The following is a 20,000-nucleotide window of genomic DNA, read 5'->3' as shown; positions in this document are numbered from 1 at the left end:
GTTAGTTATTCTTAAAGTCGCTAAAATTACTTTTAAGTACGAATTGAAAAATAAATCTTTTTTAGAACACAGAAATTCGACCTTGATAAACCTATAAATAATTATGTGCAAATATTCAGTTGAAAAAAATAAGTCGAAAGTTTTTTAACTCAATATTTCAAAAACATTTTTGGGGTGGATCAAAGGTCCTTTCCGAGCCGTAGACTCATAAGGCCTGGACTCTGTAGCTTATATAATCCAGCATCCCTGAACAGTACGCCGCTCTGTAGCGGGATTACTAATTCTTGCTAGCTGAGTGTACTGGAGCAACGGGAAGAATACAACGCAACGTCCAGTTCAGGAATCAAAACAACAATTTTAAGGTCATGAGTCAAACACCCTATCCACTAAGCCACGCGTCTTACACACGCGCGCACGCTCATACACACACGCACGCACACACGCACACGCGCGTGCGTATATATTTGTATATATATTGTCAATTTAGCAACATTGTTACCAATACCTTGAGCATATCTATACAAATATCATAGCATATCGAATATATTTGATAGTTTGAAAGCATTTATTTCATTATTCACAAGAGAGTTTTTATAAAACGCTTTCAATTGGAATGCATTTGCTTTCGTGCTGGAAATACCTTTACTGGGAAAAAAACTGTTGAAAATGGAGTTGTTATTGAGATATCTTGCCAAACTTACATCCTCTCGGAAGCAATCTTGACTGCAGACCTGTTCGTCTGGATCACTTAGCCAATTGGCACGAATGGCTCACAACGTCAGAAAATGCTTATGTATTCCTAGTAATCTTTGAATATTTGCCACACTATTCTTTCATTCCATGATTTCTTTTCTCCTCTGTAATTCTCAATTTCTCCACCACTCGTTTTCTCTGTATATATCTAATATACTGTATAACTGACTACTATGAGATATACTTTTTTGCTTTTTATATTTTTTTACCATTTATTTATAAATAACTGCAACTTATTCAGCGTCCAATCTTATGAGTTTGTGAAGACAACTTTATACTATTTTAATTTGCACACTATTCGAGCGCATATTTACTTTCCTTCTTTTCCATTTCCTGTTATCCTCTTAGTCTTCAGTTCTTAATCTTTTTATAAAGGTTTCTGAACTTTTTCGTTGTTATTTCCAATACTGTTAGTCTATCTTTCTCTAGAAATAAGAAAATATTCTATGTAGGAATAGAACGAGATAAAGTATTTAATCAATGCATTTAATACAATCAAAACAACATCATGCCAAACAAACAAAATTATACAAGATCTATTGATCGATATGACTAGAGTTAATACAGGGCTCTTCAAATACATATTTGGAAAGGATTCAATCAACAATCTATGCAAAGTGGTGGAAATTCTGCCAGGGAATAACTATAATTCCTTTAGATCTACAGACGTGTACATCTTTGAGTTCTTTAGAACAAATTTGACCTCAAAATAAAAATCAAATGAACTTAATGAGATACGAAATGAAAAGAACTTGGTGAAACTTGCAAATTGAAAAAGTAATATCGATCAATGTAATATTGATTATTATTTATAATACTGGCAAGCACGTATTACATTTTAATAAAACCAACTACTACCAGGGATCAGAATATCTGATAAGCTGTTAAGATGTAAATAGTTGCTACACCGTCGCTGATTACTGATGTAGTAATAAACTTCTTTTCGTGATATTCAAAGATTAATATGTAAGATATCAACTATGGCATTCTAATCTTTAAATACTGCAGAAGAAACAAACTCCATCTTTATACTATTATATGATTATTATATCTAAGTAAGTTAAACCAATGCAGATTCCAACGAACTGTCTAAAAACATGAAAGACATATTGTCATCGGATTTGAATTCATTCAGCGAAAGCTGGAGTCAATGTCTCAAGTCATTCTAACTCAAACATTCCACCAGCTGCACCAAAACTATATCTTCAAAAAGATGATCGACTTGAACAGTTTTTATCGTATATCTAATTAATCAGGGTTGAGCTGAGCAAAATGAACAATAAGAGCGGCCTAAATGATCTATTCTACTCAACAGCAGGTTAATATCGAGGGAAAACAAGTTTGGTCTTATTAGAGTGTATAACTGCATTTTACGAATTGGTCTTAACATATACTACATATAACTGGAGGGCAAGGAATCACTAACTATTATTAGCAACATGATAAAGAAGGAGAATATGAAAAAGATAAAAAGGATCGAAATAATTATATATATAGCATCAATATACAAAGGATATACTTTAAAATCAAGGGAAAGACTTAAGCAGACATTGTTCGCAAAAGTATGCAGAATAAGACTTAGAAATATATAAGCTTCAATGAAAAGTTAATTGAATTGAATTTTAAACGGAGCGTCAAAAAAAGTCATGAATCATAGAACAAACTGCATGAACGGAATTCAAGCCAACTGGAACGAAATCTGGATCAAAAATTTTCAGCAAAATGAATAAACAATTAAACAATGACAATGAGTGAGAAAGAATATGAAAATATTAAAACGACACAAGCAACGCCCTCTGGAGCCGGCAAGGGCGTGTACCGATACTTTAAAAACTGCAAACGACGTGAATACCCTTGCGATTAACTAAATGAAGTTCTTGACCAGTACTCATGAGTCTGTAATAGAAGCATTCAACTAACTGATAATTCCACCTGAATAAATGTTTAAATGGTTAATAGACGAGAAACAATCAATTCCGCAAAAGAAAAATAACTGCAGACATTCACAAAACTATAAGACAATATTTTCTTTTTTTTTTTTGCCAACAATTTACAAAGCTATCCATGCACAACAGTCTGACTATTCTGCTAGAGAACTATAATACCTTACTGTAAGAACAGAAAGGTGTCGGAGAGAGTTACAAATGTGTATGGGGCAGCTATTGATGAATCCGACTTTTATAGAAAACAAAAGTTTCACAGAAAATAAATTTTAATATGGTATGAATTAATTACCAAAAAGCGTTTGATAACATTTCACATTCTTCAAACTAGAGACACTTTGTATCAATAAAGTAGCACAAGGGTCAAGAGTTCCCCCATTTTCTGTCCACGAGCATGCAGTGGACGCATTGTTTTCAATCGACGTAACACATTATTGGCTACAAAAATATCAGTATATATGTTCTCTTTTATTTTAAAGCAATAAAGTGTTCCGTCTAGAAGTTCTATGGAAGGTTTCTAATGTATTTGAACTCATTATCTATGGAAAGTAGCTCTAATTCTTAATCTAATTCAGCCACCGAGTTTCTATCAACATGATCTACATGTGTTGATGCATTAAATTGCAAAGAAATCACAAAAGAGATGAAATTGAAAACTGAAATTGCAATAAATTCTTTGGATAGAATCTTTTATAGAAGGTGGTCGGAATGCATAAAATAAAAGGAGTTTAGAGAAGTTTGCACGATTGATCGTTGTAAAGGTTAAACAGTGTACATCTCTATTTTTAACAAACAATTTTTTGTTAAAGAAATCTAAAAGTATTACTAAAATTCCATTTTCATCATCATTTTTTAATTCAAAATTCACCTTGGGAGTTAAGCTACTTAGTAATTCCAAGGGACAATCCCCACTACCACCACCATTACAATTAATGACAACAATAACATCAAAACTAAAGTCGTCGCTCTCACTGCTGCTACAGTGCTTTCTCTACTAACACTACTGTCAGTGCACCCAAGTCAGCCACTTTTCCAACAAATATATTTTCTTCGTTTATAAGTATATCCCCAGAGGATAGAAATGTTTTAAAAGTCTACCTCTAGATTTTTCCTACATCCTGACTGTTATCCAGCCGCAGGCATATCTATTAATCAATTAATATACGTATCTATCTCTTTATCTATAAATGTGTGCTTTCAGATACCTATCTATCTATCTATCTATCTATCTATCTATCTATCTATCTATCTATCTATCTATCTATCTATCTATCTATCTATCTATCTACATACATACATGCATATATGGTTAGATGAAATATGAAGGATACATAGATTGATGTGAATGGAGATCGTTAGATACATGCATAATTAGATAGCCAGACACACTAAATATATGCATATAATGTTTGGATGTGTGTGTGTGTGTGTGTGTGTGTGTGTGTGTGTGTGTGTGTGTGTGTGCGTGCGTGCGTGTGTGTGTGTGTGTGTCCGTCCATCTATGATATATGTAGTAGTAATCCGACATGTTGACTGCAGATAATTTTCTACTCTTGATTACTGTTACGATCTTCTATAATAAGGTGCCGCTTCACGTTTATTAAAAAAAAAAAGATACATTGTTTTCATTTCTATATTAAGAGCAAACTTTTAGGGGATGTCATTCATTATAAGAAGAAGAATGTTGACTTGACTAACTTCGACACCATTATTGTGTCTGTATGTAGGCATGAATGCAAGTATATGTTTGTAGATTTGTATGTGTGTATGTATGCTAGCACGCGTGTATGATCGGATCTATGTATTTATTTTCCTGGGCAAAACATTAAATTGCATGGAGTTGTGAGACCTTAGATCTTCTGGAGTTTGGGAGAAAATTGAGCTACACCTTATTCACAACTACTGTCATGTTCGTTCTATTCCTCTGTGATAGTGCTTGTCAAAGATCCCCAATTATGAGTCAAATGGCAAAGCAAACAGGACACGGAGTAGTCCATATCCCTTGTAATGTGTCGCAAAACCCCTCAAATTTTAGGACTTGCCTGAATGTCAGGTGAACCATGCTCCTGATTAAGTGTCAAATAAGTACTGTTCATCAAATCTAGCTCACGAGAGCAGGAGACTAGCAGCGTAAACTCTAAATAAACTGGCAGAAAGCAACGGGAAACCACTATTCTATTTTCCCCAATAATAAAATGGAAATATTTTGATAGACTGAGAAGTGAAATTGGCAGTCAAAATGTCACTCAATGAATGAAGATACAGCTCCTCCATCGACTACAGCAGCTGATGCGATATAATCTAATACAAGAACCATGCACTTATTCTGACCTTTCAGTATGCACTGAAGTTGCAAACTAATATGTTATGTAGTTTTAGCTGAACAAAACTTAGTTGAATGTGAAGTGGATTCGATTAGAAGTATCAGCAGCTGCAGTATAAAATTGATAATTGTTTTTCCCCATTGACTTATTCAGCTGCTCTCATGCATGTGAAGAAAACATAAATAGGTTCTCGTTTGTCTCTTCACTAATTCAATAAGATTCATTCATCATCCATTATAATGTTTCTGTTTCTCTGAACATGTGAACCTAAAGGTCTGGGATTGGAAATGGAGAAAGTAATCATTAATTTTCTAGGTTTCGACCGATCTGGTATTTTATGTTTTTACTGAATGTCATTATGGTATACCAGTAGGCCGGAGTAATGTTATTTGTCATTTGCACTAGACTTTCACTAAGTTTTATCTATCGCGAGTAACACTTGACGGAATGTGACTAAAACAAATCTCGTGATCAAACGCGATGGTCAGGTATCAATAAACATCTAGAATGCTGCTCCTGGAACCTAAAACATTCCCTCTACCTGAACATCCCATAACACACACACACACACACACACACACACACACACACACACACACACACACACACACACACACACACAAACACACATGAACACATATATACAAATTCATATAGTATAGATTAAACAGTTAAAAATTAAAAGGCACTTGGGTAATTATCGTCTACTAACATCATTAGTTCTTTAGTTTTTAGTTTACCGTAACAATATTTTTAAAAAATTTAATTTTGTTTTGTATCTTTTGTTTTGTTTGTTTCACACATGGGCATACCGGAGAACAGCCGTGAAGAATTTTAATTGAACGAATTGACCTCTGTACTCACTTTGTTTTTATAAATCTTGACATTTCTTCTATCGGTCTTATTTGTTGAACCGCTTATTAACGGGGACGTAAACACATCAACACCGGTTGTCAAGTGGTAGTAGGTAACAATACGAGCACAAACACATATATGAACGCACACACACATACACATGAACGCACACACACACACACACACACACACACACAAGGATTTAGTCGACCTGAGACTATAGTTGATGAAATTCATCCGTGGTGTCACGAAGTGGTAGTGAATCCGGAAGCATGCTTTTTAACATCTTCTGGTATTGCTTACTTAATGTTTATATATTTATTGAAAGCAAATCTCCTTTAAGAAAAATGATGAAGAAATTAAATATTTTGATGTACGCCTAGTAGATGACTTTTACTATCAACTCTGCTGACTATATTCATTTCTACAAAAAACTGCTACTATTAACAAAATAAAGTCGCTATTATATGGGTGATAATTTTTTGATCCTCGATTGCTTTTCATATAAAATCAATGGATCTTTTTGGTTTGACGGGCAACATTTTTCATTAATGTTTTATGTAATATTTTTGGTACCGAAACACTTTCAAACTTCGTATACTTGTACATTTTGTATTTTAGAACAGATAGAAAAATTTGTATTCGAAGTTATTTCATGTAAAAACTTGTCGTATTTCGGTAATTTCAACCAATCACTGACGTCTATTGAGGCGAAAACAATTAATGGCGTGGAATGTAAACAACGGTGTCATGGGATCTTTTCCCTTGAATAAAATTAGTGCCGTTGTTTGTCAACAACAACTACCCGTGTTACTCTTATTTATTACATCGTTCGTGCGTTTGTACTGGTTTTAGCTTTAGGGTTTTAGGGTTAGGGTTCAGGTTTTAGAGTTAGGGTTATTTTTAGGATTACGGTTAGGGTTATGATTATTTTTGCCATAACCTCACTCATAACCCTAACCCTAACCCTAAAACCCTAACCCTAACTCTAAAACCCGAACCCTAACCCTAAAACCTTAAACCCTTACTAGGGAATAATGATATAATTAAACAGGGAATAACACTCTTGACACCGGTAAACATTATTGTTTATAAAAAGAGCACTAACTGCATTCAGCTGAATAGACGTCAGTGATTGGTTGAAATTACAGAAATACGACAACTTTAACATGAAATAACTTATTAAGAACTAATTTTTGTTAAGAAGGCTAAGAGAAAAAGATGTTTTATATGACATATTCTACCAGTATCCCAAGTTTGAAAGTGTTTCGTTAAGAAAACAAGTGTTGTCCGTCAAACCAAAAAGATCCAAATCAATAACTCTGCTAAAATCCTGGGGAAATACATGAACATCGCAAATTCCAGCTTTTACCAAACCTAAAAGAATGGTATCCATCCTAAATGACAATAAGTATATTAGACTGAACGATAGAAAGCGTGTTTTATGTCATATCTTTAATTCTGATATTTGATGTCGATTCACTTGCGATTCAAACGCCTTAAGATATTAGGTTACTAATATTTTCTAATCTCATTTCTATCGCCAATAAATCTGTTGCCTTGTCCCTCAGTGAGAGGCCAGGACTATTTGATTCAAGAAAAGCAAAACCCAATTAAGGAGGAATTAAACCGATATTAAGTCGCAGTGTATGGATAAAATGACGCAAGAGTACATGTTTAATATGTACTGAATTCGAGAAAATAAATATTGATTGCTGAAGAAGAAACTGAAGACTTCGTACCAGATAATACTATAAAAGAAATAGTGAGGTTTCAAACAATATACTTTACTGATGCACCACTTGTTTGGTTATAACTTCCACACTAATCTATAACCGATTTCAGTACATATCAACATTTCATCATGTCTATATGTATGTATGCATGCAGGTATGTATGTATGTATGTATGTATGTATGTATGTATGTATGTATGTATGTATGTACTACGACTGTCTCTGTGTGCGTATGGTATGTGTGTATGTGTGTATGAGTGTGCGTGTGTGAATTCAATTTAATATTTCAAGTTCTATTATTTCTAGATTTTTTGTTACTAGTAAATTCAACCTGCCACACGAATTTATCACATTATTCATTTGTGTAATATCTTTTTTCTCATTTTTATTCTTCACACATTTGCTTCCATTGTCATTTTCACTTGACTCGTTGTTCTATTGTATTTTTGCAATTAATTTTATGTTCTTTGATTTCATTTCGTTTCCGTTACAACACATTTAATTGGTTGATAAGTTGAAAGGAAATGCTTCTTCCTAAAAAAAAAAAAACATCAATTCAGAGAACTAAAGTATTATTTTATCAAGTATCATATATCTCTGACGTTACTATATATTTGAACATCTTCACATTTAAATATCCATTATATAATATTGATTTAAACCAAACGTTAGACATTTGATTTACACCGAAAGCGTGAGATTTCTATATGATCGTTTTTTCTGCAACTATAAATTGTTGTTTAGTCCTTTCAGTGTCTTTATTCTCTTTCGTTGTTGTGTTTATGAGGCTGTATAGTCTATGTAACATAAAATATAAGCATTATGTATCCAGCTGCACATCGGGGCTACAAAATTGAAGCAGTATTTATATCTGTATAAAATGTTATTTACTTACGACACAACACATATAGTATTTCACTTTACCTATGTTTTTTATTCCGAGGAGGAAAGGAAGCGACCTAATGCTATGTTGCCAGGGTATGTATTTTGTATAATGCCTCAGAAAATAATGGATATTATTGCAGCTTATAGTATATCCCACTTGAGAAGATTGAGAATGGGGAGTGTCATTTTATCCTTTACATTTTCTTTCTTTTCTTTTTATAAATGCACAAGACCTTGTGTTTACGGTGTTGCACTCATAAAGTTATAGTTTCAATTACCCAACTGTGACATTGTGCTATTAAGCAAAACATTTAATTTCACGTTGCTCCAGTTCACTCATCAGCAATAAATGGAAAGTTAACTCACAACAGGTTAAGGTGGGAGTGTTGAACTCTTAAACATTTATGCCCGATGGAAACCGGATTAATTTATGACATTATGAATCGTTGAGTTCATTACAGATTTCAGTCAAAGCCTACTTCTATTCTTTCATTTTCGATGGGTTTTTCATATATTAATAACAAAAAATTAAAAGAAGCTATCTAAATAACTCAAGAATAGCATAAATATAAGCCGTATGCAATAAGACTTTCAATCAAATGAACCCACCCTCTTAAACATAATCCTAAGTCTAAGTTTTAATGACTTTCAAAGAAAAACAAGAATAATTTCAAGATATTAAGAATGATTTTCAAAAATTTCATTTACATGCTAAAGGAAAATTACCTTAGCCCGTTTTATTTTTTAAGACTACAAATAGTGTTAGCGAGTAATAAAAAATTTAGTTTAATTTATTTTGAGAAAGAAGAGCGATTCCAATGGTCTTTTGAGACCCGTAAAAATAATTTATTCAAATTAATGTAACTTTTATTCGGTTAACAATTAAGGAGAAGTTAAGTCACGGAGGCAGGACATCTGTTGAAGAATAATTGAGTAAGATACCTTTGAATAACAAGAAGGAAATTCAAGTGCTTGGCTTAACACATTTTTATGTCATATACTGTAAGATCAACAATTATGAAAACTTGAAACAATAGAAATTGAAGGGAGAAAACACGGAGTAAGTTGGCGGAAACATTGAAAAAAATGGAGTCGTGTCACATGAGCAGAAGGGTTGCAAACGTAAGTGCAGAGGTACCAAGGATCAACTTCTGATAGAGAAAACTGTACTTAGAGACTGCAAGAGGAGTAAAAGTAACTTAGCCATGTCATGGATCGATTATCGTAAGGCGTACGATATGATCCTACTTTCTTAGATTATGGAATGTATGAACCTATTTGGTATTGCATCGAATGTTGAGCGATTGCTTGGAAAAAATATGGCGGAGTGGAGGACAGAAGTGACAACATACGGTAGAAGTTTAGGGACAATAGAAATCAGGAAGGTCACTTTCCAGTGGGACTGCCTGTCTCCACTAATCTTTGTACTGTGCATGATACCACTAACACTGATTCTGAGGAAAGCAAAGGCTGAGTATGTATTCAAAAGCCGCCAACAAAATGTTAACTACTTGTTATTCATGGATGACCTCAAACATGAATCCCAAATCAGTTCCCTCGTTGATACGGTGTCTACTTTCAATGCTGATATTAGAATGGAGTTCGGACTGAAAAGGCGTGGTGTGTTAGTCTTGAAGAAAGGCAAAATTATATGTATGGACGGGATAGCGATACCGTCGGAGGAGGTTATGAAGCAGATAGAAGAGACGGGCTATGAGTACTTGGGGATATTGGAAAGGGATAAATTGTTGGTGAAAGAAATGATAGAAAATTTTAAGGTGGAGTACTTGCACAGACTGAGACTGATCCTTAAGTCGAAATTAAATAGCCGGAATAAGATTGCAGCTATCAACACCTGGGCTATTTAGATATGGAGCATAGGTAATCATATTGAGAGTAGACGAACTAAACAACTTAGATAGAACGACAAGGAAGTTGCTGATTAGATATGGGATATTCCACCCAAAAAGTGACACAGACAGCTTGTATGTACCAAGACAAAGAGGGAGAAGAGCACTGATTTTATGCAAATATAGCATTAGAGCAGAAGAAAACAACATATCATTCTATGTAAAAAAATGCCACAGAATCACTTTTATTGAAAGTAAGAAGGTCTGGTTTGTGTAGGATGGAAGATTACAAAGATAAAGCATTGTACAAGCTCTACTGAATGAATGAAACAGAAAATAGGTGGATAAAGAAAGGAATGCATGGACAATTTCATAGGGATATTGAAGATAAGATAGAGAAACAAGATGGCTATGGATGACTAAAACTTATTTAAAACCAGAAAGCTGGAAGTGGAGGTGCTAATCTGTACTGCCCAAGAGCAAGCGCTAAGAACAAATTGCATCAAATACAGAATAGACAACACATCAGAAAGTGATAAGTGCAGAATTTGTGGGGAAAATAGTGAAACTGTATTGCATATTACCAATCAATTTACGCCACTAGTCCAGAAAGAATACAAGAGATGTCATGACAATATAGTAAGGATTGTGCATTGGACACTTTACAACAAATATGAACTTGACAGAGTCAAAAAAGTAGTACGAACATAAACCCGGACGCATCGTCGATAATGATAATGTAAAGATCTTATTTGATTTTATGATACAGTGCGACCATGAGATGGAGAATAGGAAACCAGACATATTGTTAATAGAGAAAGAAAGCAAACGATGCTGAATAATAGAAAATAGCATGCCCAGCTGACAACAAGGTATGCGATAAGAAAGTAAGAAAAGTCAATAGATATGACAGGTTAGCTTGCGAGGTTAAGCAGTTGTGGTCGCTGAAAAAGGTGGTAGTAGTACCAATAAATGTCGGAGCCCTGGGAACAGTGAGTAAAAACCTTGAGAAATACAAGGAACAAATAGTGGCTGCAATAAGGGTGGAGCACTTGCAGAAAACAGCACTGCTTGGAACCGCTCCAATAGTCCGGATGGTACTCGTAAAATAAGGGGTGTAACCTTGTTGACTGGTAGTGAACAGCTGACATCGTATAGGCCAGACATTATACTGAAACACTTCAGACAAAAATCAAGCCTCCTCATTGATATGACTGTCCCAATCGACATAAATGTATCTGTCAAGACCTACCAAAAATTGAGTAAATATAAAAATCTTGAAATAGAAATTGGCAAAATTTAGAACCTCAAGACTAAAGCAATACCTGTTGACATAGGTGCCCTATAATGATAGCAAAAGGGGTTGTAATCTTAGAATGCCCTAGATTTGCCCAAAACCACTACAAGTGTTGGCAACATGACCATGTAGTGAAAGTGCTACACTGAAACTGTACGAACAGTGGGAGCTAGAGAGAGGCGAGACGTGGTATGAGCACAAACCGCAGAGAGTGGCGGAGTCGGAGACTAGCAAAATCCTCTGGGATTTCTCAATCCAAGCAGAGCATAACAGACCAGACCTAGTGGTGGTGGACAAGGTGCCCCACATATGTTAAATAGTTGACGTTGCATACCCCTTTGACCCACGAATATCAAGAATGAAGGCGAAAAGATAAAGACAACCCTCTTAAGTACCAAATAACCAGGCTATCGAAAATGAAGAAGGTGAAAACAGTGCCAATTATTGTTGGGTCCTTGGGAACAGTATCAGAAGTCATCAAGAAGAATTTAAATGAAATTGGACTAGAGTCTCCAGTATAACTGTTAAAAGGTTTTGCCTCCTTGACACGGTCAGAATAATCAAGAAAGTATTAAATAGCTGAAAAGAACGAATAGCATGGTATCGTGGAGTGCAGGTAGTAAGCACGTTATGCATGCAAGATTCCAGGAGCTCCAACAAAACCTGTGATAAAGAAAAAAAAATAATAACAACAATAACAACAACAACAACAACAACAACAACAACAACAATAATAATAATAATAATAATAGTAGTAGTAGTAGTAGTAGTAGTAGTAGTAGTAGTAGTAGTAGTAGTAGTAATAATAATAATAATATATACACTGGAAGCTATGCCAACACTATGGAATAACAACAGAAAAAAGATGGTATAAACACACGCCAGAAAAGGTCACAGAAAACGAGAAAGCAACCATACTCTGGGATATGCCAATACACACAGATAGAGAAATTAAGGCCAATAGACCAGATATAGTTGTCAAAGATCATAAACGAAAAAAATGCTTCCTAATTGATGTATCAATACCAGCAGATGATAACGTTTCCCTAAAAGAGATGGAGAAACTATCAAAATACAAAGACCTGGAAATAGAGGTAGCTCGAATGTGTAATCTAAAAACAGAAGCAATTCCTATCATAGTAGGTGCCTTAGGTACAATAAAAAAATATTCAGACAAATACATAACAAAAACACCAGGATTTACAAATACGTATAACATACAGAAAATTGCACTACTGGGCACTGCACACAACCTACGCAAAACATTTTCAATACAGTAACCATAAGAGCATCACAGCAAACCACAGCACATACCCAAGGCACACAGAGCTGCGCTCGGTATGAAGTGAAAGCACGCTATAGAAATAAAACTACTGAACAATAATAATAATAATAATAATAATAATAATAATAATAATAATAATAATAATAATAATGATAATAATAGACATTTTTATACTATTCGTTAACGGCAAATATGTGTTGCTCATAACAGTATTTTCTTACAATGAACTAAATTCATAGACGAAGAAAAATGTTATTTGGTAACATTTATAACTTTCTAGAGAAGATCTCGAAACCTAGACTCTAAGTCGATCTTTCTTTTATAAAACTCAGTAATTTAAGTGAACCATCAAATTTTCTTCTTCATTTATTGAACGAAACTTTGCCATTTCATTGCCTACATTATTGAAAAGACAGGAAAGAAATGGACAAATGACAATATATTGCCAGAAATCTAATATAAATATTCCGTGTCCTGTTTTTCCGATAATCATAAGAGTTGGCCAATGCACTGTAATTTTAATATCATTTCACAATGCAGACTTATTATATTTCTGGACTCTGTCCATTGGAAAAGAAACTGCAGACTATATTTTAGGTTATAGAATTAACATTAATTCTGATGACAGTAATGTTGATTCTTTCTAAGAGAATATTTTTAGACTAGAAAATACAGAGATTAAATTGTTGCAAAATGAGCATATATAACGCCTCAGTCCTTCATCTGTTGACAACGCGTTATATATGTTGTGATTAAAATGGAAGGGTATCAAAATCATAATAGCTTCAGAATATCTCGAACTGCTAAAGATGGCAACCAAATCTCCCTCAAATCACATATTCTCGAATATGCGTATATGCGACAAGACAGACCTCTTCCTGCTAGAAATAGACGCGATTTTTTTCTTAATTCGGACCCTAATATCTTATGTATATATGTATATACGAAGAAAGAATAGAAAAACTACCTGGTAGCTTGCTCCGAAAGAATAGCAGCCAAATTTCCCTTAAATCATTTTCTACTGTTTTATGTATCTTTTTATATATCCACTCAGCTGGGGAAAATGAGTAGTACCTCTGTTTCAAAGGGCCAGCTTTGTCATATTCTGTGTTACGCTGAATCTCTCTGAGAACTACGCTAAAAGTACGTGTGTCTGTGGAGTGCTCAGCCACTTGCACGTTAATTTCAACTGGAACCCTTGTTGTCGTAACCGACGGAGTGCCAGCTGTATATACTAGCCAACAAGAGAAATCACTGAAACTAAACTGGTCGCTCTTTATCAATAAGGCTACAATCTCCAGCTCGGAACCTTGCAAACCACTTCCGTACAGTTCTTTCGGATAGAGAAACATCACCGTAAACTGCGCATATTTCTTTGGTTGCTTGTGAGGCATTTTTCTCTTTACGGAAAAAGAAAAGCATCAAGTGCCGAAAATGAACTTTCTTATCTTCCATTTTAAAGGGTTACAGAATTAACACAGGCTATAGGAACATAAACGTTCTTCCACGAAAAGATAGATTAAATTGTGCTCTAAATGAAAGTGTAGTCAAATCCTATTTTATGAACTCAACCATGTTCTAAAATAAGTCGAAAGGTAAGCTACTATAAATCGGCACGAACTTCCCGGCCAACCCAATAGATGCATTGGATTTTGAAGTAGTTATTTCATAGTAGAAGTATATCAAGTTTTATTGTAGTGCATTTTAATGAAGAAAAGCTTGTAGGATTATAACTCGGAACAAATAAGTATTTAAATTTTGGTTTTGTCCAGACTTCCATGAAGTAAAAGACTGGAAAAAAAAAGACTCGAGAAAAGTGGCCCATCTCACCCATAAATGGATCGAGTGGAAGCTGTACAGAACAAGTTGGTTGGTAGGGGTTAATAAATAAAATAGAAGGCACCTACGAATCAGTGATGTTGCAGTAAGAACCACTGTTACAGTAGGCCAACTTATCCTTACATAAATTGCTTGGACCAAAAGCTTGCTAAAAGCAATCAGGTGCCAAATGGTGGTATTAACTAGAATAACAGTCTTATCAGCGTCCTCTGCCGATTTAGTTTTTGTTCTGTTTTCCAGTTCTGTTTTGTTTTTGTTTTCGTTTTGTTTTGTTTTGTAGTGGGGAGGTTTTAGCTTTTCTTCAAATAATCTATACTGTTTATTTTTTTCTCCATTTTCTGATAATTGTTTACCTCAGCCTTGTAATTTAATATTTGCAGGATTCCTTGAAAGTAGAAAACAGTTATTTTGTTTGTATTTGTATTAGTTTATCTTTGCTTTAATAAACATATTTACAATCCAACAGGAGATATGTTTTAATAGATTTCTAGTTGTAGAGTGCCATTATCTCCTTATGTTCGTAATAAATATATATATTTCGTCAGTTTGTTGCTGATGTATTCTAATTATAGTAATTATTTTCCTCAATCTTCTGTCTGCTCTTACTAAATCTCCAAGTTTTCAATTGACAGTATTATAATTACAATATTGGAACAGCTACAGAATTAATACGCATTACCTTATCTTTGACATTTAACTATGTTTTATGGGCAGATTTATTTAGCACTCATCACAGAAATAAAACTTAACATCAAAACGATTAAGAAAATAGCGAAGAAAATAAACTATAAGAAAAGACAGAAAACTGGCAAACATTTGCATGAACTCATAACCACGGAACAAATAAAACACTATACAAAACAGCAATACCAACACTTCTAAAAATGGCCACAGAACATGACAATAATATGTTTAGGTAATATATCCACACACCAAATAAATTTCTCGAGCAGTTTTTGAAAAGCTGCCACAAGAAAAAATTCAAACAAAGCAGGAACTCAAAACGTGGTAGTGTTTCTTTCACTACCCTTAAACAGTGTGGCTATCCACTATCACCTCAAGTGCGCTTCTTCAACTTCGCCCTCCTACCTTTTCTATCTGTGCCCATCAATCAATCTGTTTATCTATTTCTCATGAAATTTACCCCGATCTTTGGAAACATGCCCCCTGCTTATCCGCTCAAAATCTACTGAAAATAGATCCATCACTCATAGTTCCAAAATCCATGTGATGGAAAACATCTCCAGTATCATCTTCCTGAACATCTTGAATACTTCCAACTTCTAAATGACCAATAAGTACGGATTCCGTAACAGCAAATCTATTTGGGGGTCTTGTGCTGTCATTTACTAGTGATCCCTCACTCTTGAGAAATATAAATTCGGTGAAGAAAATGTCTGGCGCAATGATATTCAGGCTAAGCTACCAGCCTATAAACCTCATCCGTTTCATTCAAATTCTTCTTGTTAGTTTGCTTTATTGTAGTGTGTGCTGATTAGAACCTTTCTGATTCACACACAATTAATTCTAGCATTCTCCAAAGTTCAGTTTTCGTCCCTGAACTATCCTTCTTCTACATTATATATATATGTATGTATAGCCTGTCACATCTAACAATTCACACGCCTTCATCTTCACAGTCATAAATAGTTCAGCTGCAAACTACCGCTGACTCTACTAAATCCAAATGAGACCCACAGTTGGATATATAGCTGTCACATCTGTGCCGGCGTTGTATTTATATACATAAATACAATAGGCGTTACACAAACGAAAAGTTCTTTGACTGATTAATTAAGCCTCAATCACCAACACACTCAAAACTCCAGCTTTTTGTACAGCTACTACGTAAGTCTTTGCAACAATAAAGTTGTATATTACATCAGTCTAGCACACGGACTTGTCTCTCCTCTCTACTCCTTCATTTTGAGATTTACCCTTGTATTCCCTACCTTCGCACATTTTTACTACTCACGAACCTTACTAATATCAAAGGACTTATAAAAGTAATCGGTACAGTCTATTCATTCCTATTTATCGATAATAAAAAAATTTGATTTATAATATTCATTAATTCCCAGTATATACTACGTTCAATATTAGATTTCTATTTTCTTTTCTTTCTTTTCAGTAAAACCAAAGAAATTAGGTTTTCTATTAATTTCCACAAATGATATCAATATGACATTCCATATATGATTATCAGATTTTATCGTTAGTTGGAGTGGAGGTATGTATATCATAAAATCTCATTCTTTTCTCCTTCTTCCGTAATAAATCTGTGGCTTATGCCCAAGCAAGAAATCTATGTTCTATTCACTTTCATTTGTCTATGGTTGATTTGAACAGTGGCCAACTGTAAAATTATTATAATACAAAAATTTTACACACATTAACACCGGATGGTATTGGTATGAAAGCGAGAATTGTATAGAAAATCTCAATGGTCAGCGCTGTAGGACAATATATAAGGTGTTTGTGTACTGAATACAGCGAATTGATTTTGATTCCCGATCGAAGTTAATTCCGTTCATGCTAATTTGGCAAAACATAATAGATTGTCATGACGTCTCATTTTTCTGCTCATATAAATCCGAATAATTCGTTTGTAAGAAATCTTGCTGAATGGTTATTGGATATGCAGACTCCATTCGAATATAAGAATGGCATATCCCCTTTGGTGATAAAATGCCATATATCTAACTTTCTGAGTTGCTGAAGGAAGTATTCTAACACATTTTCTTTATATCGTATTAACTAAATTGAGTGCAATGATGTTATTATGACTTTTGTAAAGAAGAGATACAAAATGGAAGGTCAGTATAGTCAATTTTACGCACCAAAATTTCAGGTCTTGTGTGAAGCCAGCAACTCCGTTTACTTGGGAAAGATGGAGGACATTTTGCTGTTACAAAGTAATCACTAATAAGTTAAGGAACCTTGATATTGGCACATACATCTAAATGAAGAACCATCCAACTATTAAAAATATTATTCTGACAATATGAGCTTAAAACTCATCGAAACTGAATGACAACTCACACTCTTTTTCCCTCAAATGCGTATTTCATATGTGTACTGATTTAGTGCATTATTATGTGCCCTATAAAATCGTTAGGTCACAATGACTACTTGTTATACATATACTTACTGAAAAATATACAAGAGTAGTTTTTTCTTCCACTGCCTCTTCAAAACCCTCCAAATGAACAAACTTTGCTAATAGTAATCCAATCTACCGAACATAACTCGGTTCACTATTGTAGATACCCCAACCTCTCCGTGGTTTTAATTTATAAAGAAGTGAGTTGGTCTATTGAAAGTAAAATGTTATGAACAAGGTCATGTAAAATAACGGCGCAGAGTCACGGCACAAATACAAATGTTTCGATCGTTAATCGATAGTAAGAAATTTAATTTCACTCGAGCTAAATATAATAATGTCCGCGAGTATTGTTTACAAACGCAGAAATTCTTAGACACAAGAAAAGATTGTAAGTAAAATAAAAATTGATGATATACCAAATTTTATTTAGAACGAAATAGGAATAATTTAAAACTGACGCCAAGTGAGCTGAGTCCTCAGAAACGTTTGCATGTATGTGTGTATGTACATACATGCATACATACATACATATATATATATATATATATATATATATATATATATATATATATATACACATACTTGTTTCAGTCGTTGGACTGCAAGCCATGCTGGGGCATTGCATTGAAGAGTATAGTCGAATAAATCGACACCAGTACATTTATTTTAAATCAAGTACTTATCCAATAGGTCTCTTATCGCAGAACCGCTAATTGACTGGTACATGAACACTGCAACACTGGTTGTCAAGTGGTGATGAGAGACAACTACAAACACAAAAGACACGTACCATCCAGAAACGATTGGTCTGCAAGTACCGCTTAAGGCTGGGTGGAGACATTTGCTCCTTTGTTCGAGGTATAAGGACGCAGTTATGCCAACTGGAAAAGATGTTTTCCTGGGGCTAAAAAAGGTAGTAACACCTTCCAAATCAGGACTGCTTCTTTACGTTGGCAAACAGACTATGTGTGTGTGTGTGTGCGTGTGCATGCATGCATGTATGTTTATATATATATATACATATATATGTATAATATACACGAAGGGCTTCTTTCAATTTCCATCTACCAAGGCTCAAGACTCTGGTAGTCCTGGGGCTATAGTGTAAGACACTTGTCTAAGGTGCCACCCAGTAAGACTCACCCAAAATCATGTGAACGGGAAGCAAACCTCTTACCACACAGACACTCTTCGCCTATCTATCTATCTATCTATCTATCTATCTATCTATCTATCTATCTATCTATCTATCTATCTATCTATCTATCTATCTATCTATCTATCTAAATATATATATATATATTTGAAATTTACAGCAAAACAGAAAACGAAGAAAGGTATATAAACAACAAGCATGTGTATTAGTTTGACGCTCGGGAAGGTGAGAAAGTCTTTTACGTTTCGAGCCTACGCTCTAATAACGAAGAAAAAACAGAAGGGAAAAACAATAACGTGAGGACGTAGTACGTGCAGAGGATTAGTGAGACGCTCAAAGAAGGAAAAAAGGGTGTGTTACGTTTTGAGCAAAGCTCTTCTTCAGAAACAGGAGACAGAGGAAAGTCCAAGCATTCAATATGATCAACCAAAATCTTACAATACTCCATGGGGAAGATTCTACGTAACCATAAAATCATTAAGAGCAGCAGATAGCTTAAATCAATGAAGAAAATTCTCACCAATGCCAAACTATTCTCTAGAACAACGGACGCAAGAGTCGTAAAGTGTCGTCGCCCTAATTGCGGAACATGTCCCAATCTGTTGGAAGGATCGGAATTCCATTTCAGACCAGGACAGATATTCAGGAACAAATCTAACTTCACTTGCGCCTCCCAAAACCTCATTTACGTAATCAGATGCTCGGGCTGCGATCGAAATTATATTGGCTCAACAGGAAATTCGATCCGGAAGAGATGCACGGACCACAGACAACACATTTCCTCCCCACAATATCGCCACCAAATATACCTCAGTCACATACCAACTCTCTCTCTCATATATATATATATATATATATATATATATATATATATATATATATATATATATATATATATATATATATATATATATATATGTATATATACATACATGTATATATATATGTGTATGTGTGTGTGTGTGTATGTAT

The 20,000-nt window shown here is 34.4% G+C and overlaps 1 long non-coding RNA gene across 2 annotated transcripts in view; it reads left to right on the top strand.

Annotated features, from left to right (window-relative positions):
* LOC128247410 (uncharacterized) overlaps positions 1-20,000 on the top strand; it is an 85,794-nt gene that overhangs the window by 61,249 nt on the left and 4,545 nt on the right. For both annotated transcript variants that reach the window (XR_016240921.1, XR_016240920.1), the window contains exon 3: positions 16,898-16,996. This is a non-coding gene — a long non-coding RNA (uncharacterized LOC128247410). The remainder of the gene's footprint in view (positions 1-16,897; positions 16,997-20,000) is intronic.

Source organism: Octopus bimaculoides, chromosome 3, assembly GCF_046866305.1.
Source record: "Octopus bimaculoides isolate indiv1 chromosome 3, ASM4686630v1, whole genome shotgun sequence".
Classification (NCBI taxonomy): domain Eukaryota; kingdom Metazoa; phylum Mollusca; class Cephalopoda; order Octopoda; family Octopodidae; genus Octopus; species Octopus bimaculoides.
This window is presented reverse-complemented; position numbering and strand designations above follow the sequence as displayed.